Source organism: Podarcis tiliguerta (assembly GCF_965153285.1).
Source record: "Podarcis tiliguerta genome assembly, chromosome: 9".
NCBI lineage: Eukaryota > Metazoa > Chordata > Lepidosauria > Squamata > Lacertidae > Podarcis > Podarcis tiliguerta.
Genome location: NC_139542.1, coordinates 16310259 through 16323694, shown reverse-complemented (window position 1 = coordinate 16323694; position 13436 = coordinate 16310259). Strand labels below are relative to the sequence as shown.

Genomic DNA, 13436 nt, shown 5'->3' with positions numbered 1-13436 from the left:
AAGATGGGGAAGGTCGAGGACAATACACATCAAGAAGTTGAGGAGAGGGTATGCATGTGTACATCTGCCTCCCATTCATTGATGCAACATTTGCAATGATGATGTCCATTTGGACATACTGCCGATTTTCACTGACTGGTTGTTGTCATTGCACTGAGGAGAGGAAGAAGACAGCTAGTGAGGGAGCAACAGTGTGCTAGGCTTTCAGAGCAAGCCCACCTCAGAGAGGATTTCCCCCTTCCGTTCTTTTTTGTGTGCTATGGGTTCACTCTGCTCTTTATTCCACAGCTTCCAAATTCCAGATTAATGTGAAGTTTATTCTAAACTTCATTTTGGAATTGGATCCAGACCAGCTTTCAATTACTTCAGGGAATTTTCATCCTTTGGCCTCTATACATTATTGATATACACATAGAATTCCCACCCACCCCCTTACAATTAAATGGTACAGTGGTACCTCGGGTTAAGTACTTAATTCGTTCCGGAGGTCTGTTCTTAACCTGAAATTGTACTTAAAGCACTACTTTAGCTAATGGGGCCTCCTGCTGCCGCCGTGCCACCGGAGCCCGGTTTCTGTTCTTATCCTGAAGCAAAGTTCTTAACCTGAAGCACTATTTCTGGGTTATCAGAGTGTGTAACCTGAAGCGTATGTAACCTGAAGCATATGTAACCTGAGGTACCACTGTATATAACTTTTATGAAAGAAAAAGAGAGACAAAAGACAGAGAAAATACAGCCAAGGCAAAACCATGGTGTGTGCATGTGCAAATTTATAGAAACTGAAAGAGCAAGCATTATGGCAAACCGTACATGCACAATGCTCCATATAAAATTAAGAATTTGTGGGACAATTTAGATGAGGAGAACTTGAGAAGCATTCCAGGCCTCAGTGTGGGGAGAAGTTTTTCTCAAGACTTCCGGTGGATGCTGTTATATCCCTCCAGGTGTCCTTGCCAAGTTGCCACATTTCATTTATTTCTAAAATTTGACAGCAACCTTATTTTCAGGTGGAAATGCAATTAGCCTATTTTCCCTTTGCCTTAAATACTGCTTGAAATGAAATGGGTAAAAAGCCAGTATCTCCAGCCACTGTTCCCACATCCCATTATGTTTGCTCCCGGAGAATTAGAAACTACAATAGCAGACAAAATGCTAAACTGAATTTCGTTAACAGGACCTTTTATGAATAAAAAGTCTTGAGGTTGTTGTTTTTTTAAAAAAGGGGGAAAAACTGCACGTGGGAACACAGTGTAGAATCACATACAATAGAAAGTCATTTTCCTGTGAATAGTAGAAATCGCTCCATTTTCCTCTGTGCTGCCTTGCTGCAGACAGAAACATGATCTCATCTCGTTTCACCAACAGGCTGCGTTTTCCCTCCATGCAAAACCAAAAGTGTGTGTGTCTTGGGGGAGGGAAATTGCTAAACTTCCCAACAGGGCTCACACATGTGAAGATTTTTGAATTAGCTCTGATAACCTAGGTTGTGTTTGACTAAAACTGGAGGTTAGGCTCTACTGTCAGCCTCAGACTTACTTTTGCACCCTAAATGGTGTGAAAAGGGGAGGGGGGGAATGGTGGCAGAAGTGCTAATGCATTTTGTTTGAAGTGTGGATATGAGAATGGAAATACGAGCTGGAGTAGAAAGGCATAAAAGCAAGCTTCTTGGCCTTATTTTCCTTTAGTGGAAAAATAATTATAACTCTCCCTAAAGATAACAACACTGGTTTTCATTTTTTTCTGACACAGATAGTATTCTTACATATATTATGTGGGGTTGTTGTGTTGTGTGTGTATGAGAGAGAGAGAAAGAGAATTTAACTGGAGTTGGTAAAAACAAGCTCCACAAATAGACAGGAGGAGATATGTCATTTCATGATCCACACATGGCTTCTTGCCAGTAATGAGTGAGTGCAATTACCACCCATTTCTCCCCCACTTTAATTAGTGGGGGGGGGGACTTATCTGAAAGGACCATGTGGGTTCTTTTCATGGTGAAGAAGTTTCTGCCATCGATACTTCACAATGGGAAAAGATCCAAGTTGTTTAATGATAAAGCTGAATTGATCGTTTTAACAAGACATTCCAAAAATGATGGCTTCAAGTCAAGTTGCCTCTGGAGTTGGGAGTTGATAGAAATAAGGGAGGCTGTTTCACTCTCCTTCAGAGACATCTGCCACCACAGTGGCTGTGCTTGGAAACACATGCAAGGTTTGTTTATTATTGTGAGTTTTATTATAGCCTGCCTTTCCCACACAATGGTGCCCAAGATGGCTAACAGCAAACAACCTTCAAACACAGCATAAAACAATCTGATCAAATCCATAAACGGTATATAAAACAAGAGAAAGTCTCATGGCAACTTAAAGACCAAGAAATTATTGTTGTGCACTACCCAAATCTCAGAGTAGTGTGAGATCCCAGGGGTTCCAGTGCTTACCCCGAGTTTGGTTTCCCTGGAATGAGGGGCAGCAAAGACTTTGGGATATATGGTTTTATTTCCACATCTTTACAACCTGAGCATAAGACGGGATGGGCTCATAGCATTAACACACCAACATCTTGTTTCTCCGTTAGTCACAGCTTTGGTTCCAGCACAGAGCAAGCATGCCTCTGTGTCTCCATCTTCCAGCCTGGTCCCAGCTCAGCTCACCCACACTACTCTGGCTATTGTTCTCCTACCTAGCAGCTTGTACATCTCCTTCTAGTAACTCCTGCAGCCAAGCTGATGCCAAACGTAATGTGTTATGTACTGAAGTTCTCGCCCTGGGCCAGCAAGGGGATACTCAGGTCCACATATGCAAATAAGGGACTGAAAGTGACATTCAGTGATGGGATAGTGACAGAAAGTTGTTACAGTTGTGTTGTAGTGGAGCTCTATATAAGCAGGCTGGCTGAACCCTTCAGTTCAGTTCTGTTCTGGCCTGTGAATAAACAAGAGCTGTTTGAAGAATCGCTGTGTTGTCTGATATGTTCACCAACAACTTAACATAATGCACTGCTTCTTTGGGACCACATCAGTGAGGCTGAGAGGAGGTCTTGTCGTCTGGGCAGCCCAAGACATACTGCCCAGGCTTGCTTCCTGGGGAGGTCATTTTGGTACTGTTAACAGTGGTTTGACTCCACTCCAGGAGGTACACTCCATTGTCTCTAGAGACAGATGGATGCCAATCTTCAGCATATTTACTCAGGAGTAAATCCCACTGAGTATGATAAGATTTAGCCCCTAGTAAATATGCTTACGACTGCGGCTTGAACATAATGAACAAAAATAATTGGATAAAATGATCTCATTTTAGATATTTATTATGCAGTAGCAAGCATCTCCCTAGCAAATCACTGTAGTGCAGTCATTATTTACAATGTGTATGTTCAGCTCTGAGGTGTAAAAATATTCCAGTGTAATGTCTCCCCCGCACCTTTTTAACTCGGGAGTTTAAATTGTCAACAATACAGAGGTGGTTCCTTGGTGCTTGCTGAGAAAACCTGTTAAACTTTCTTTTTAGCATGGCTCACTTCATCTCCCAGAGTAGAAGAAAGGAGTAGAATCTCAGCTTCCAAAGCCAATTCCCAGGCTTGTTTCTAAGATAAGAACCACAGTTGTCTTCTCTGCCTTCAAGTTTGTGTAAAGATGAGACCTCCTACTAGGAAAAATACACTCACATAATCTTTAGCATGTTCACTCCTTAAAGAGAAAGATAATGAATCTTTTCACAGGCAGTTTCATTCTAATTACACATAAGATAAATCGGAAAGCATGTCTGTGGATGGGGAGGAAGAAGGGGCCTTGGTACAATTTCTCAGCTGTACCTTGAAAATGCCTGTTGTCTTTGTCCATGGAGTTTTCTTGGCAGGGATACTGGAGTGGCTTGCCGGTTCCTCCTCCAGGTGGATCACGTTTGGTCAAAACTCTCCACTATGACCTGTTCATCTTGGGTGCCCTGCTCGGCATAGTTCATAGCTTCTCAAGAGAAGACGCCCTGAAAAAGACCCTGATGTTGGGAAAGATTGAGGGCGCAAGAAGGGGGCGACAGAGGACGAGATGGCTGGATAGTGTTCTCGAAGCTACCAGCATGAGTTTGACTAAACTGCGGGAGGCAGTGGAAGACAGGAGTGCCTGACGTGCTCTGGTCCATGGGGTCACGAAGAGTCGGACACGACTAAACGACTAAACAACAACCACCTTGAAAATGTCTTTGCAAGGTCACCAGAAATAATTATTTTCAGGTAACCTGAAAGGATGAGGAAGGGCCTGTAGTTCAGCAGAAGATCATCTGTTTCGTCTTCAGAAGGTCCCAGGTTCAGTTCTTGGAACCTCTAGGTAGGTCTGGGAGAGAATCCTTTCTTAAATCCTGGAGAGCTGATGACAATCAGTTGTGGCCAGTACTTACCTAGATGGACCAATGATCGGAATTAGTATAAGGAAGCTTCTTTTGTTGTTTGTAAGATGGGATCACAAGGCGTTCATTTCCGAACATGCAAAAGAACTTGCAGAAATATGCAGGGTTGGAGACCTACTTCCTTAACGACATCATATCGACTGATGGCACTCCCAGTTTGACATGTGATTGGCTGAATTTGAAGGGGACATTCTTCCTCATTGGTAGGGTTTTCAGCACAGGGATAGGAAGCCTGGTCAATTGGAATGTTTGCTTTTATCACTGTTTATTGTTTGATGTGGGGTGTTGTTCTTTGCAATTCCATAAGCCACTTTGAATTCATTTAGAAAGGAAAGGAAAACAGGGCAGGATTTTGAAATACAGCAGTACCTCAGGTTACATATGCTTCAGGTTACCTACACTTCAGGTTACAGACTCTGCTAACCTAGAAATAGTGCTTCAGGTTAAGAACTTTGCTTCAGGATGAGAACAGAAATCTTGCTCCGACGGCAGCAGGAGGCCCCATTAGCTAAAGTGGTGCTTCAGGTTAAGAACAGTTTCAGGTTAAGAACGGACCTCTGGAACGAATTAAGTACTTAACCCGAGGTACCATTGTAAATGAATGAATGAATGAATGAATGTAGGAACATATCCAACTGAACTGACAATCCATCGTTTGCCGTGCTGGACATCTTTATGATGTCAATCACCATTACAATGATTAATCTTAGGACGAGTTAAAAATATGTAAGGCAAAAAATAACTCCTAGACAGACAAGAGAGTATATAATCACATAAAAACGCTAGAGCCTTGTTGTTCTCTATACATCATTAAATCAAGCCATGTGTATAAAATGAATCATGATGAGGAGAGACAGTGGCTTATTATTGCTACACAAAGAAAGTTAGAATTATGCTATTTTCTACTGGTTGCTGGCACTATTTGTGACATGGGAATGGGCCGGAGAAATGGAACCTTGCACTTGTCACAATCCTTGGTGGTTCTGGGCAGGGATGGGGGCGGAGCTCAATTCAGTTCTCATTTAAAGGCAAATGTATCTTAATTCTTCAAAGAATACATGGCCCAAAACACAGTCGTCCCTTCAAACATCACGTCTCCAAATTAAGCAGTGCAGTTCTCTAAACCAAAATGCAAAATGTGCCTAGAATGTATATTTAACAACCAGTCCTTCTTCCCAGGGACTTCTGGGTCTCCTAACCCCTTTCAGCACCCTTAAAGTATCCCAGGATACTTTGGAGGAAGTCATGACTGCTTCAAGTAGTATCATCATGCTTTAAATGTATGGTGTGAGTGTGGCTTGCGTCTTAACACTTTACTATTGTGCTCAGTGCGCTGAAGGTTGCTCTCCTCATAACACCACTTGATTCCTACAACCGACTCTACACCAAGCACAGTTCCTTAAATGCTGCTGCACACTACAGCCTCCACCTACCACTGAGGCATTGAAGTCAAATGAAGGGTGTGCCAAGTCTGTATTTTTCCTTCCTTCAACAACAATCGTGAATGTTTGCCCTCCCTTCAGCCGCTCATAAAATCCTATGTTTCAGAGCCCTGTATGCTCCACTGCTTGCTTGCCTCCTCTCCTCTTATGGCTTGGGTTTCTCTCGTCTCTCTGCTTATCCGTTCTCTCCTCTTTCCAGCTCTCATTGTCTTCAAAACAAAACAGCAGCATTTAGCTCCTAGGACCAGAAACGCAATCTTCTCTTTTGCTTATGTGCACACTCCTTGGCATCTTATAGTCTTTCACACATTACTGCTGTGCCAAAGAAGAAATACGTCTCGCTAACATATTCAGGTGAAAACCTGAGCTGTAGATTTTAGCCAGGGGCCATCTGGGGGGTAAAAAATGCAACTGAACATTGACTCCTAAAAACGGGGTGGTTTATAATTAAAATTAATGATTGAGCTTTAATTAAGGGTGGTATGGATAAGGGCCCAATAGCATTCTGAATTTAAACAGGCAGAATAAACAGCGGATATTTCTTATGGCGGTGCATAGCAATTTTTTTCCGAAGCCCACTTATTTATGAGCTCATCTGCCACCCTTGTACGTGAATCCAGAATAAACTATTTTAAAGTGTCTGGTGATGAATGTTGCCCCTTGATTATGTTACACAAATGGGCAGTGTCCATATATGCACAAAACGAGACTGTAATAATCAGGGCTGTTTGGATGCAATAGCAGATTAATTCATAGGGGATACTTAAATTGTTATAGTTCATTTATAATTTAAACACTGCATCCAGGAGGCAAGTATATGCATTTCCCTGGGATGTGATGGATCTGGTGCCGTGCATTCCTTAAGACGCAACTTATCTTCATTCATGGGCTGTATAAATGGGAAGGCGCTTGACTCAGCACCGCTCAGCTCTGTTTGTCTATTTCATCATATCTGCTCAAGAAGATACCGGGGGAGAACTACAGTCAGTTAATGAAAAACGGCAAATTGCAGACTATTCCTTTTCAGGAAATATAGCGGAAACCCGGCTTAATATGCTCAGCTCAGAATTACAGTTGGGGTGGTGAAAGGGGCTGGACCCTAACTTCTCTACAGCCTGAAGCATTAAAAAAATCTGCATGGGCACAAATATTTGACAGCGTTATTTTATTTGCTTCCTTGAGGAAATCAGGCAAGAAAGGTCGGCAGGAAGGGAGGGGGAAGCACAGTACCCACCCGTGTCTAAATATCAAGGCCAAAAACTAACATGTAATTAAAGGGCCTGGTCTTATTTAATGGATACTTTTAACCAGAAGAACCCCCCAACCTTCCTTTGTGTGCACACAGCAAATATAAAAATACATTTAGAAATTGTTTACCCTGCAGTCCTACGGCCCTGGGGAGCCATAAGATGCCACGGATCTCCCAGGGGCCATTGGAAGCATCAGATCAGATTGCAGTAAATTAAATTAAATTTGGAGGCAGCATGCTTCTGAATACCAGTTGCTGGGAAATGCAGGTGAGGAGAGAGAGCTGTTGCCGCTAGGTCCTTATTGCGAGCCTCACGTTTGACTGATGTGAGAACAGGATGCCATACCCTCCAATATTTCTCCACTGAAAATAGGGACATCCTATTCCATTATTATTATTATTATTATTATTATTATTATTATTATTATTATTTTATTTATACCCCACTCATCTGGCTGGGTGGGAAGCCACTCTGGACAGCTTCCAATATATAATAATAAATAAAAAAAATAAACTTTTTTTAAAAAAAGAACTTCCCTATACAGTCGTACCTTAGAAGCCAAACAGAATCTGCTCCGGAAGTCCATTCGACTTTCAAGGCGTGCCTTCCGATTGGCCGCTGGATAGTCGGCTTCCAAAAATAGTTCGCAAGCCGGAACACTCACTTTCGGGTTTGCAGCGTTCAGGAGCCAAAACATTCAACTGCTAAGGCATTCATCAACCAAGGTACAACTGTACAGAATGCCTTCAGATGCCTTCCAAAGGTGGTATACTTTTTGTTTTTGTTTATATAATTTTTTATTAGTTTTGCATAAAGGTTATACACCTTAAACATAACATTTTCACACATTAAAAAAAGAAAAGGGTTCTTTCGAACCTTGAGACCTCCTTCCTTCCCTCCGTGGGTTCCAATTCTAAATTTTATTCTTGTATAGTTACTTGGGACGCAGGTGGCGCTGTGGGTAAAAGCCTCAGCGCCTAGGGCTTGCCGATCGAAAGGTCGGCGGTTCGAATCCCCGCGGCGGGGTGCGCTCCCGTTGTTCGGTCCCAGCGCCTGCCAACCTAGCAGTTTGAAAGCACTCCCGGGTGCAAGTAGATAAATAGGGACCGCTTACTAGCGGGAAGGTAAACGGCGTTTCTGTGTGCGGCTCTGGCTCGCCAGATGCAGCGATGTCACGCTGGCCATGTGACCCGGAAGTGTCTGCGGACAGCGCTGGCCCCCGGCCTCTTGAGTGAGATGGGCGCACAACCCTAGAGTCTGTCAAGACTGGCCCGTACGGGCAGGGGTACCTTTACCTTTTTATAGTTACTTGGCACTGGGGTCGCATAACTCCAGTTCCCGCCAACATTTCTCCAATGAAAATAGGACAGCCTAAGGAAAAGAGGACATTCCAGGATCAATTCAGAAACTGGGATGGCTTCTGTAAATCCGGGACTGGCCCTGGAAAATAGGGACACTTTGTGGGTCTGAATCTGCAGGTTCCCTGCTTTGAGTCCTGCTTTCTGCTCACAAGTAAATCCCAACAGTACATGCAAGCAGCCGCGTGGTGTGTGGGTCTTCTATAAGGAGGGATTTAATAGAGGGGATGCCATGTTGAATGTCTCAGCTCGGCCCTGCAGAGCAGTGGCATTGCTTGGCTTCCCAATGATTGAAAAGGGGCTTGTGCAGGAGAACTTCCTGCTTGGTTGTGTCTCGTGTATGTAGGGCTGCTGAGCGTCCATCATCCTCAAGATATTCCATCTGTTCTGCAGAGCACTCAAGGTGGGGTGTGTGGTTCTCCTCCCCCCTCCTCTCTTGTGTGCTGTTGACACATGTGCTTCCCTCTTACACACATGCCAAAAGCTGTGCCAAAAGGGGCGGGGGCAGTAACATGTCCTGCAATGGAATCCCAGTGTGAGTGACTCCAGCAGCGGAATCCCAGTGTGAGTGGAATCCCAGTGTGAGTGGCTCCAGCGGCAGAGGGAGCCTCTCAGGCACCTGGGGTGGCACTGTTAGAATATTCCGTTCCACCTTAAGAGGAGCAGGCACGACTGTTGTGTGTCACTTGCCTGTTTGCACTCCAGTACAGCTTGCTGGGAACTTCCGTTTTGTGTTGCTTATGCTGCTTGCTTGGACATGAAAGGGAGAAGACATGTTTTTCCTCTTGTCTGATGTACGCTGAATAAACTGCTTGTAAATATGCTGACACAACCTCTCTTGCCACTTCTGTTGCGTAGCGTTTGCTGATTAGAGTGTGCCCCAGCTTCTGAAGGCTTCTTCAGAACAGTAGGTCGCTGTTCCATGCTGAGCCAAGGACTGGAGATCGCCTGGCTTGCCAGCCAGTGGGCCGGGGCCAGCATGCCCAGGGGCAGGGCAAACCGCCCATAGGGGTGGGGCATGCGTGCCCATAGGACAGGACAGGGCGTGCAGTGCCCATAGGGATGGGGCACACTACAGGGCCTCAGTTGCCCTACAGCTGGGAGGGGAGGCAGTGGGCAGACAGCGTGGAGCCTGCGGGCACCAGAGACGCATGGCTCTGACATGCTGCAGGCCCCAAGGTGAGTGCCGCCCGCCATTTTGTCACCCCCCCTCAGTGGGGACACCCGGGGCGAATCGTGCCTGCCGCACCCCCCTTGCTACACCCCTGAGTGGCTCACACAGGGGAGCTGCAGAAAGAATGTGGTTGGTCAGGGGTACCATGGACTGAATGGATTGAAAACTATTGCCCTAAATGTTCCCCTGGTGCCTCCTTCCCAAAGCCAAGGAAGCTTCTGCCCATCTTAGGGAGGTGTGATGCTCACATGCGCAACATCGCCCCTCCACCCATCGCCCTTGCAAGCTGGCCCCAACTGTTCCCCTACGAAAAATCTCACCGCACGCCACTCCCGGTGGGGAAAAGAGAAGCTATTTAGAGCCGGATTTGCAACCATTAGCAAAACATCTCAATTGCAGCATGTGGGTAAAAGGTTCACGTCGAGGCTCTGGAAAGTAATTCTGGCTGGTTTTTCCACGTGCCGCCTTTCGGGGGCTAAAGGGATGGATCAATTTTGCACTAGTTAAAGCAGCAGAGTGGTGCTGCCTGTTTAAAAACCGCACTGCCTGAAAGCCTGTCCTTGCAACGCAGGCTAATGACAACAGCACAGCGGGGCTCCCATCAGGTTAGGAGAAGAGGAAATCCAGTTTTACAGCTCAGCTGGTGTTTCATATCGGGAACAAGGGTGTCCCTGCCCCCGCCAAAGCTCGGAAATACAGATGGCCGCTACTGTCATCGGAATGATTTGCTATTCCTCCCAAAGAACTGAAAGAACAGGATTACAACTCGATATCCAAACAAGTTTGAGGGCATTGTGTATACACAGTACTCCCTTAGCCATACAGTACCCAGAAACGGGTGGCAGTTCACTGTTCAGGATTTCAACCCTGCTTTCATAATTTCTGAAGACTAACTCCCTTTTTAATATGTGATAGTTAAATGCTGTCAGTGTATTGTATTCTCAGTTACTCCCAACCTCCCCACTGTATCTTCGTTTTATTTTTTCTATCTCTGCATGCATTTGTCTTGGTTGGACTTATTACTTTTACTGTATTTTGTATGTGTTTATATGAATAAATTATTATTAACAAAAATATAAACAAAAAGACTTATAGAGGAATTTGTATTGCTAGTTTGTCTCTTTTTTTAATGTGTTAGTATTATTTTCAGAACCATCACATATATATTCTTGAAACAAAGGCAAACCATACCCAACAAAGCTACAACCCCCCCCCCCAAAAAAAACACATTATGAAAACACCCAGAAAACCTGTATTCTTGTACATACACATACAGGATTGCTGAAATTACATCTCTTCTTATAACAATATACATTTGTTATACCTGTTCCTACTAAGTGATTCACAAGTTAGTATATAAAACTTTGGAGCTGGTACTTTGTATAATAATAATAATAATAATAATAATAATAATAATAATAATAATAATATATTTATACCCTTCCCATCTGGCTGCATTTCCCCAGCCACTCTGGGCAGCACCCAACATAATATTAAAAATTGGGGGGGAAATCTAACATTAAAAACTTCCCTAAATAGGGCTGCCTTCAGATGTCTTCTAAAAGTGGATAGTTGTTTATTTCCTTGACATCTGATGGGAGGGCATTCCACAGGGCGGGCGCCACCACCGAGAAGGCCCTTTGCCTGGTTTTGTGAATGGAGAAAAAAAAGCACCACCCTTCTCCAGCAAATGTGTGTTTGTGCTTGGTTTCTCTTCCTAGTCCCAGTTTGTGGTTCAACTTTTCCATAAGGTCAATTCTTCCAAAAGGTCAAACACCTTTTAAGTATTGCCAGTTTGAATGCGACATCTACCTTCACAAATAAATGCAGGTCTTAAGTCTTAACTGCTCTTTTTGTCATGCCAATATATAACATATGATCATATTATCAGAGGTGGTCCAGTCTACAACTTCTCCTGGATTCCAGGCCCAAATTCTAGCAGGCCAGGCAGAGAGAACTAATAAATAAATGAGGCAGAACAGAAGAATCTTGAACATATGTTGTTGTTAGGTATAATGCTTTAAGAAGCACTGCAATGCTTTTAAGGTAAAAAAGTATATGGAAATGTTTCCTGGTGATAAAATGCTTTAAAAATATGACAACTGCTTTATCATAAACACCCAGAAAACTCAAATGCTTGCAAGATACAACAAAGCAGATATTTATTAGTAACCATGTCTGTGTAGGTAACTGAGATGTCATTATGATACCATTAAAAGAAAATGGGGAAAAAACCCAGTGACTGTAGCTCCTGTATTAAAAGCTGGTTGTCTCCAATTTTAGCAGAATTTTTCAAAGGTAGGTTTACCATTCTGTTCCCAATGTTCAGGCTGTAAGTATTGCTCATATAGCCAAAGAAGTACACACAAGACAGCAGTATCATCTGGCCTGGGGAACTACAAGAAATCGTTAAGGGGAGGGTTGCCATATTTCCCAAAGTGAAAATCCGGAGAAAGGGGGTGGGTGGTTCAAAATTGTTGAGCTTTTGACATTTTTTTGAATTTTTAAATGATTATACACACACACACACACAGTGGCACCTCGGGTTACATACGCTTCAGGTTACATATGCTTCAGGTTACAGACTCCGCTAACCCAGAAATAGTACCTTGGGTTAAGAACTTTGTTTCAGGATGAGAACAGAAATCGCGCGGCGGCAGCAGGAGGCCCCGTTAGCTAAAGTGGTGCTTCAGGTTAAGAACAGTTTCAGGTTAAGAACGGACCTCTGGAATGAATTAAGTACTTAACCTGAGGTACCACTGTATTAACACACCCACACCCACACACCCTGCCATACATGACTTTTCCAGGACATTTTTGCCAATTTGCTGAAAATCTGCCTGGATGCCGTCAGTAGCCATGGAATACTGACTGTTGGGGAATTGCTCATATCCTTGACAAGGAGCAATTTACGCTGCAGCATTTTATTGTAGGTTCCCACTCGTACTGTATATGTAGAAATCTGTCCACTTTCCAATCAGGATGAGTAAATATGCCAATTTTGGTTTCTCTCAGTTTCTCATTTCTCCCAGTATTACGTTTGCTTCTCCACATTTCTGCATCTGTTATATATAAATATCCTTATGAAGGCCCATCAGCATTCTAGTGCCAATTCCTCCTACAGCCTTTCTCGTGTACAATTTTGCTTAATGTGCAAATTTTTGCAAAGCAGTTCCCACTAACACCATGCATGTTTGAATGCTATTTCTCTAATGCAAACACAAACCTCTGTGTTGCCAAATGTAACAATCTACAAAAATGCAAAAGCAACTTGCTGGTTAATAACTGTTAGTGAATATATACAGTGGTACCTCGGGTTAAGAACTTAATTCGTTCTGGAGGTCCGTTCTTAACCTGAAACTGTTCTTAACCTGAAGCGCCACTTTAGCCAATGGGGCCTCCTCCTGCTGCCGTGCGATTTCTGTCCTCATCCTGAAGCAAAGTTCTTAACCCGAGGTACTATTTCTGGGTTAGCGGAGTCTGTAACCTGAAGCTTATGTAACCTGAAGCATCTGTAACCCGAGGTACCACTGTAATTGGTTATGACATCATAATTCACTAACAGTTATTAGCCAGCGTGTTGCGTTTGCATTTTTGTAGATTTCTCTGATGCATGCATTTGTATGTGCACTTTAACTTCGTATACACAGCTTCGTACACATCAGTTGGCATAGCCGAATTCAGAAAAGTATGAATTTTGAAGAATCGCTGTGCTTCAGTTTGCCTGTTGTTTCAGAAAGTTCACCTTTAATTACAAAATGAATCAAATTTCTCCCCACCCGATTGGTGAGATACTTCACAGCTCAGTACCT

General features: G+C 43.6%; 1 long non-coding RNA gene across 1 annotated transcript; it reads right to left on the bottom strand.

Moving 5' to 3' along the window:
• Positions 1 to 5965: 5965 nt before the first annotated feature.
• Positions 5966 to 7715, bottom strand: LOC310685131. Its single transcript, XR_014515089.1, has 2 exons — positions 7643 to 7715; positions 5966 to 6051 (listed from the first exon to the last, which is right to left on the bottom strand). It is a non-coding gene; the product is annotated as an uncharacterized lncRNA (long non-coding RNA).
• Positions 7716 to 13436: the final 5721 nt, after the last annotated feature.